This window comes from Macaca nemestrina, chromosome X (assembly GCF_043159975.1).
Source record: "Macaca nemestrina isolate mMacNem1 chromosome X, mMacNem.hap1, whole genome shotgun sequence".
Taxonomy (NCBI): Eukaryota; Metazoa; Chordata; class Mammalia; order Primates; family Cercopithecidae; genus Macaca; species Macaca nemestrina.
Window position 1 is genome coordinate 80,773,393 of NC_092145.1, and position 8,350 is coordinate 80,781,742.

The following is an 8,350-nucleotide window of genomic DNA, read 5'->3' on the forward strand; positions in this document are numbered from 1 at the left end:
TAAGCCAAGAAGACTCATAAATTCATTTCCCACAATATAAGTGACCACTAGCACTATCAGGTAGCAGGCAGAGTTGGCATGCTTTGGTTCTACATAAGAAATCCCTAAGGTAAAAGTTTGTAAATAGAAGAGCATCTGTGTTGGTGTTGGTGGTTGTTATAATTATTATTATTGTAGTAGTATAAATAGTATTGGTAGTAACAATAGTTTAATATAATTACTAATGACACTTTTTGATTTTTTTTTTTATCTTTCTGTGATGCTTTTCATGCCTCTTGTGCCCCTCACTGTATCTTGTCTCTTTTACTACTTACTTTCTCTGAATGTCTGCCTTTGCTTATCTCTTGCACTCAAGTGTGTATTTCTTTGTCTCTTTCTTCCTTGTCTTTGCTCTTTGTTCTCTATCTAAAGTGTGTCTTACCCATTTCCATCTTTCTCTTGCTAATTTCTTTCGTGTGTGCCTTTGCCTCATTTTCTCTTTTTGTTCACAAGACTGGTCTGTGCCTTATCTTAGACGTATCTCTCATTTTTCCTTTTGTTGCTGTTTCTCTTTGCTCTCCTAGATGTGGCTCTTCTTTCACGCTTTATTTCATGTCTCCTTTTTGGGTCACATGTGTGTGCTTTTTGTCCTTCTGTTGTTCTGTCTACTTCTCCTTTCTCTGCCTACCTCTCTTTTCTCTTTGTGAACTGTGATTATTTGTTACCCCTTCCCCTTCTTGTTCGTTTTAAATTTCACCTTTTTTCTGAGTCTGGCCTCCTTTCTGCTGTTTCTACTTTTTATCTCACATTTCTCATTTCTACATTTCCTTTCTGCCTCTCTTGGGCTATTTTCTCTCTTTTTCCTCCCCTGTGTGCCTCAGCATCTCTTGCTGTTTGTGATTTTCTATTTCAGTATTAATCACTGTTGGCTTGTGTTTCTTCTCTGCTTCTTCCCTTTCTACTCACCTTTGAGTATTTCAGCCTCTTCATGAATCTATCTCCCTCTCTTTGATTTCATGTAATCTTCTCTCCTTAAATATTTCTTTGCATATGTGGGCTTGTGTACGTGTGTGTGTCATGTGTGGCAGAGGGGCTTCTTAAGCCCTGCCTGATAGGTGCAGAACGTCGGCTATCAGAATGAGCATTGTGGAGCGGTTCCTTATGCCAGGCTGCCATGTGAGATGATCCAAGACCAAAACAAGGCCCTAGAGTCTAGACTGCAGTAAAACCCAATACTCAAGTAGGACAGAAGGTGGAAGGCTCATATGGATAAAAGGCCCAAAGTAGAAGACAGATGGTTTGAGACTCGAGACCCGAGGACTAAGATGGAAAGCCCATGTTCCAAGATAGATAGAAGCCTCAGGCCTGAAACGAACAAAAGCCTCAAGAGCCAAGAAAACAGGGTGGTCTGAATTGGACAGAAGGCCTGAGTTGGATGGAAGTCTCAAGTCTTGAGTTTGAAGTCTTAAGACCTGGGACAGGACACATGGAAGGCCTAAGAACTGAGACTTGTGACACAAGGCCAAAGATCTAAGATTAGCCCGGAGTTGTAGTTGGAAGACCTACAACCCAAGGATGGAAGGCCTCTGTCACAAACCCTACCTATATGGATAGAGGACCCAAGTGAAACAGATATCTCAAGACTAAAGGCCGGAATCTGGAGGTCCATGACCTAGAACCCAGGAAGGATGGAAGCTTGAAGACCTGGGGAAATCCCAAGATGAGAACCCTAAACCCCACCTCTTTTCTATTGTTTACACTTCTTACTCTTATATATTTCCAGTTCTCCTGTTTCTCTTTAAGCCTGATTCTTTTGAGATGTACTTTTTGATGTTGCCAGTTACCTTAAAGGAACATATCTTTAGATTGACAGTATTATGCCTGGGCCAGTCTTGAGCCAGCTTTAAATCACAGCTTTTACCTATTTGTTAGGCTTTAGTGTTTTGTAAACTTCTGTTTCTATTCACATCTACTCCACTTGAGAGAGACACCAGAATCCAGTCAGTATCTAATCTGGATTTTGTTATTCCCCTCAGGAGCAAACATTCATATAGGTGATACTGTATTTCAGTCCTCTCTTTTAACCCCAGAATCCCTAGACTGAGAAGATAAAATGGTCAGGTTGTTGGGGAAAAAAAGTGCCAGGCCCTCTAGAGAAAAATGTGAAGAGATGCTGCAGGCCAATGAGAAGAATTAGACAAGAAATACACAGATGTGCCAGACTTCTGAGAAGCACCTGCCAGCAACAGCTTCCTTCTTTGAGCTTAGGTGAGCAGGATTCTGGGGTTTGGGATTTCTAGTGATGGTTATGGAAAGGATGACTGGGCTTGGGACAAAGTGAGTTCCCAAGGGGACAGCCTGAACTCCCTGCTCATAGTAGTGGCCAAATAATTTGGTGGACTGTGCCAGCCCTACTCCTGGGTTTAATACCCATCTCTAGGCTTAAAGACAAGAGAACCTGGGACTATTGAGCACATTTAATACTTTCCTTGATTTTTTTCCTTCCTGTTTATGTGGGAAGTTGATTTAAATGACTGATAATGTATATGAAAGCACCGTAAAACGTAAGAGAAAAACCAAGGCGTGCTCCTTAATAGTGCATTGGCAATCATGCATAGTTAACATTTGAAAGTGCATTGGAAATTGTGAAGCATTATGTAAATCGGGGTCCACAGTTTTTCTGTAAGGGGTCAAAATCATAAATACTTTAGACTGTGGGCCATACGGTTTCTGTTACATATTTGTTTTTTAAACAACCTTTTTATAAGGTCAAAATCATTCTTAGTTTTTGAGCCAATTGGATTTGGCCTGCTGTTCATAGCTTACTATCCCCTGATGTATTATTCGTTATTCAGAGAAAATGTCTGAATACTACTAATTTCCTTTTCTGTGCCTGTCCCTGTGCTAGGCACTCAAAATGCAACGATGATTCACATGTAGGTGACCTGAAGAAAAATAGTGAATGTGCTTTGTAAACTATAAAGCACTTGTATTCTACTGTGATTAACATTGTGGATACAAAGGAGCAAGCATAAAAAAGTGCTCTTTCAAAAGGATATAGTACTATGCAGACACAAAGAATTGTTTGATAAATGAATAAATTATATGTGTATTTGAGGCCAATTTGTGTTTGCTGCTCTGGTAATTTTGAGTAAAAATGCAGTATTCCAGGTATCAGAAACGAAAACACATGGAAACTGCTTTTAAACTTTAAAGTATACTGAATACATAAGGGACTCAGCTTATTGTGGTCACCTATAATGTGCCAGATACCATGCTGGGCACTAGAGCTACCAAAGGGGAAAAAAATACTCTCATAGAACAAAAAATTTCAGAAAGGTGCACATTAAAGTGCTTTGTAAACTAAAGCACAATACAAATGTCAATGGGCTACATATTTATGAATGAATGAATGAATGAATGAATGAAATTAACTGCCTCTCACATACCAGCTATTGTTTTGGGTACTGTGAAATACAAGATTAATTCTCCTATAATAAGAGGAAAGTTTATCCTCTAGACTATTCAGATGTAAGGAATGAGATATTGCTTAATTTTAAACAATCAAGACTTTACTGGTGAGGTTAAGTTAAATTACTACCGGTACATTTTCCCGGGTAACCGGGAAGGAGATAGTATAGGAAATGAAGTAATAGAAGTGAGGTCCAGACCAAAAGTCACTTAATTAAGTTTGCGAATGTGCTTTCTAAATTATAAAGCACTTGTAAATGTGAAAAATTCGATGCTTTCTATATGAATAAAACTTTCTGTAAGATAGGTACTGTCTCTACAAAATTCTCATTGTATACTTAAACCACAATGAGAAGGGTTCTATACGTAGTTATACAAACCAAGGGTTTAAATACCTGTTAAATGGATCAATTTTGATTGTCTACTATGTGAACTCATTGTTAAAGGCACTGAAAATTTATCATATTTCATTTACCCACAGCCAAAGATAAGGCAATACCTATGTTAGCATTTTGTGAACTCTAAGGCACCATATAAATGTAACTGTTGATTTTCTTACTTGGTGCTGAGCACTAGGTTTATACAATTGTATGATAGTTGTTATATTGTGCAAATAAAGTAGGAAAATTTGAGTAACAATGATTAACTTTTGAATACGCATATGCAAGGGATTGGTTGTCTGAAGAATGCCACTATAGTAGTTATCTATTGTGTGCCAATCTCATTGCTAGGCATTGGGGATGCAAAGATAAACCATCTTTATTGTGTCCTGGGTAGCAGAAGAAAATATGTGTAAAATCAATTTATAATTTCTAAACTGCCACCCATATGTAAGCAGTATCTGCTGAATGATCATTGATTACTCATATCCTTAGAGATAACAACTGGGGGCACAAACATTTATTATCATATTGAACCTACAACAGAGACCTTTGTGTAGATTTACAAAGCCTACAGTTCTATACAAATAGGAATGAACTATTGGCTTACTGAATGGTGATTACGTTTTGATTTACAAAGCCTACAGTTCTATACAGATAGGAATGAACTATTGGCTTACTGAATGGTGATTACTTTCTGTGGGGCTCGGAACTACATGCCCTAGGATATAAAAAAATGATGTCATCATTATAGAGTGCTCACAGAAGGAAATGAAGTAATAGGTGTGAGATCCAGACCAAAAGTCACTTAAGTTTATTCAGTGATGAAAACATGGGACAAATGGACTAGTATAAGGCAGTATACTAAGCTAAGTAGAGAGATAAAGTCCTGTCCAGAAGATATGTGCTCCCTGGCCTGATCGAAGAGACGGAAAATTTTTGCAAAAAACAAGGTGTTGTGGTCTTCCATTCAGTTTCTTAAGTGCTGATGATAGAAGTGAATTAGACCCACCTTGGTCTGGCTTATAGACAGCAAAGGAGTAAATAAATACAGACAGTAAATAAATGCCTCAGGTTTACAGACAGTAAATTTACAGACAGTAAATAAATGCCTCAGGTTTGCTTTTTGATTCATTTGATAAACAAAGCATCTTTTATGTGGAATGTACCATTCTGGGTCCTGAGGATGACAGAGGTGAGGGCATTAGACCATTGACAGCTGAAGATAGAAGAACATCTTTAGTTTGATTGTGTAAATAATATTTCAGTGCCTATTCTCTGCAAGGTACTATGCTTGGTAAATTAGTAAATTAAATAGGTCTGGTCCAGAAGACACACTCAATTGCCTTTGAGATTTAAAAATAAAGAAAAAAGAAAGAAAAAGGCAAGTTTCTTTCAAAATAGAGACATTTTTCCTAGTTTCAGGAATCCCCCAAATCACTTGCTCATTGGCTTAGTTTGAAGCCAGGAGACTGATAAAAGGGCTCAGGGTTTGTTCTTTAATTTATTAAGCAAACATTCTGCTTTTATTACAGTTACATGGTTCAAGATGAAACAACTAGTTTTAAAGGTATTTGCTCATTGGTCTGGCTTAGAGACAGGAAGACATTTGAGCAATACAAAAAATTCTTTCCCATTTACCATATTTAGTAAAAATTTATTAAAACTGAATAAAGTGCTGTTCTTAAGTACTTGAAAGACCTAAACCAAAGTGCACTTTATGTCATTTATCTTATGGTGGAAACACAGGAACACATTCTCTAAGAGACTGTGTTTCTTTAGTTGAGAGGAAACTTCATTGAGTAGCTGTGATATGTTCGATACTAAGGAAAAACTAAATAGATCACCTTTGACATGCTCTGTAGAGTGGGAATAAGAGAGGGCTTTTTATTTTTTCATTCATATGAATATTGATGAAGATGATACTAAATGCTAAATGAAATATATCTGCTCCAAAAGTCATTTATTTTGACTTGGAGATGCAACAAAAACACAATAAATGGAATGAAGTGATACTCTTCATCAAACAGAAGTGACTGTTATATCAACCATTGTGTTAAATCCTAGACAGAAAACAAAAAAGATCATGACTAGAAGACACTTGCTTATTAACTGGCTTGGAAAGTAGAATATAGGAGAAAGGTTACTGGTTTTTTTTTTTTTCATGTATTCATTCATTCTACAAATATATTTGGGTGCCAGTAGGTACTTGGTATAAGGTTTTTGGCCCCAGAGACATGGGAAAAAAAATGCATGCCTTCCCAGAGAATGCCTAATACTTTCCTTTTGGCTTGTTTTCTTGTTAGGGGCATGGCTTAGTCCCTAAATAACATTGTGTGGTTTACTTCCTACTCCATATCTCTTCTACCACTCTGGCCACTACAATAAGCAGGTAGCTGGGTTTTGTAGTGAGCTTGCTCCTTTAAGTCGAAGGAACTCTCCTTATAATAGACACTTCATTTTCCTAGCCCATCCCTCATGAAAAATGACTGACCACTGCTGGGCAGCAGGAGGGATGATGACTAATTCCCAAACCCCAGTCTCATTGGTACCAGCCTTGGGGAACCACCCATACTTGAGCCACAGTTGGTTTTGAAGTGCATTTACAAGGTTTGTCTATTTTCAGTTATTTACTTTTTACGTGCTGACACATACATACACTGCCTAAATAGATCTCTTTCAGAAACAATCCTCAGCTAACGCATAGCAAAATGGAGATGGAGACATGATTTCTCATGCAACAGCTTCTCAATTTATACCTTAGAAATGTCCTCCTTTTTATCAAATCTACTCAAGAGGGGCTTTTTATAGTAGAATAATATCAGTGGATGAAAACAGCTTAACATTTTACCATGCTTAAGTTTTAAGAATAAAATAAAAATTGGAAATAATTGGCCAAAATTGAAAGGAAATTTTTTTTTTTTTTTTAATTTCTCTAAATGTAGGCCTGGCTGGGCTTTGACCTTTTCCATTTTAAATCACTCACAGAGGGTGGGACAGGAGGAAGAGTGAAGGAAAAGGTCAAACCTGTTTTAAGGGCAGCCTGCCTTTGTTCTGAATTGGCCTTAAGAACATTACCAGCTCCAGGTCTAAAGTGTTTAGTTTCATGCAGTTCCAATAACTGATCATTGTTGAGATGAGGACAAAATCCTTTGTCCTCACTAGTTTGCTTTATATTTTTGAAAAGTAATTATTTTTGTCCAAGTGCTTATCAACTAAACCTTGTGTTAGGTAAGAATGGAATTTATTAAGTGAATCAGTGTGACCCCTCTTGTCATAAGATTATCTTAAAGCTGAAGCCAAAATATGCTTCAAAAGAAGAGGACTTTATTGTTCATTGTAGTTCATACATACTTTCAAAGCATCTAAACTGTAGTTTCCATGGCAAGTCAATTACATCCATAAGTGGAGAAGGAAATAGATAAATGTCAAAGTATGATTGGTCGAGGGAGCAAGGTTGAAGATAATCTGGGGTTGAAATTTTCTAGCTTTCATTCTGTACATTTTTAGTTAGACATCAGATTTGAAATATTAATGTTTGTCTTTTAATGTGTGGTATCAGCTGGACTCAGTAACACCCCTTTCTTCAGGTGGGGATGGGGAATGCATTATTGGAAAATGGAAAGAAGAAAGTAACTAAAAGCCTTCCTTTCACAGTTTCTGGCATCACTACCACTACTGATTAAACAAGAATAAGAGAACATTTTATCATCATCTGCTTTATTCACATAAATGAAGTGATGAATCTGCTTTTATGCAGACACAAGGAATTAAGTGGCTTCGTCATTGCCCTTCTACCTCAAAGAGAATTTATCCCAAAATGCTAAGATGAATGGAAGACTCTTGAACTTGTGAACTGATGTGAAATGCAGAATCTCTTTTGAGTCTTTGCTGTTTTGAAGATTGAAAAATACTGTTCAGCATGGGTGACCACCAAAAAGTAATCTTAAGCCATCTAGATGTCACAATTGAAACAAACTGGGGAGTTGGGTTGCTATTGTAAAATAAAATATACTGCTTTGAAAACTTTGTATTTTGATGTGACAATTTCTAACTCACTGTCCCTAACCACACTAATTACCCTAAGTTCTTCATTTCTTTTTTCTTTCTTTTTTTTTTGAAGATGGAGTCTCGCTTTGTTGCCCAGGCTGGAGTGCAGTGGTGCCATCTTGGCACACTGTAACCTCTGCCTCCTGGGTTCAAGCAGTTCTGCCTCAGCCTCACCAGTAGCTGGGATTACAGTTCTGAGCCACTATGCCTGGCTAATTGTTGTATTTTTAGTAGAGACGGGGTTTTGCCATCTTGGCCAGGCTGGTCACGAATTCCTGACTTCAAGTGATCCACCTGCCTCGGCCTCCCAAAGTTCTGGGATTACAGGTGGGAGCCACCGTGCCCAGCCTCATTTCTTTCTTTTTTAAAACTACCTTAACCACCCAGTGCGGGTAAATGATTTTGAGTCTCATTTCTTATAGCGTCAGTTGTTTTGGTCAAGGCTACTGAGAAGCAGAAACCCAATAAAA

The 8,350-nt window shown here is 37.6% G+C and overlaps 1 long non-coding RNA gene across 8 annotated transcripts in view; it reads left to right on the top strand.

The window, feature by feature from the left end:
* The window catches only part of LOC105496954 (uncharacterized), a 30,756-nt gene extending 22,897 nt beyond the window's left edge, over nt 1-7,859 (top strand). For 5 of the 8 annotated variants that reach the window (XR_011618253.1, XR_011618254.1, XR_011618255.1 and 2 more), the window contains one exon: nt 356-7,859. This is a non-coding gene — a long non-coding RNA (uncharacterized lncRNA). The remainder of the gene's footprint in view (nt 1-355) is intronic. The other 3 variants (XR_003021576.2, XR_003021575.2, XR_003021574.2) reach the window with 3 other exon arrangements.
* Nucleotides 7,860-8,350: the final 491 nt, after the last annotated feature.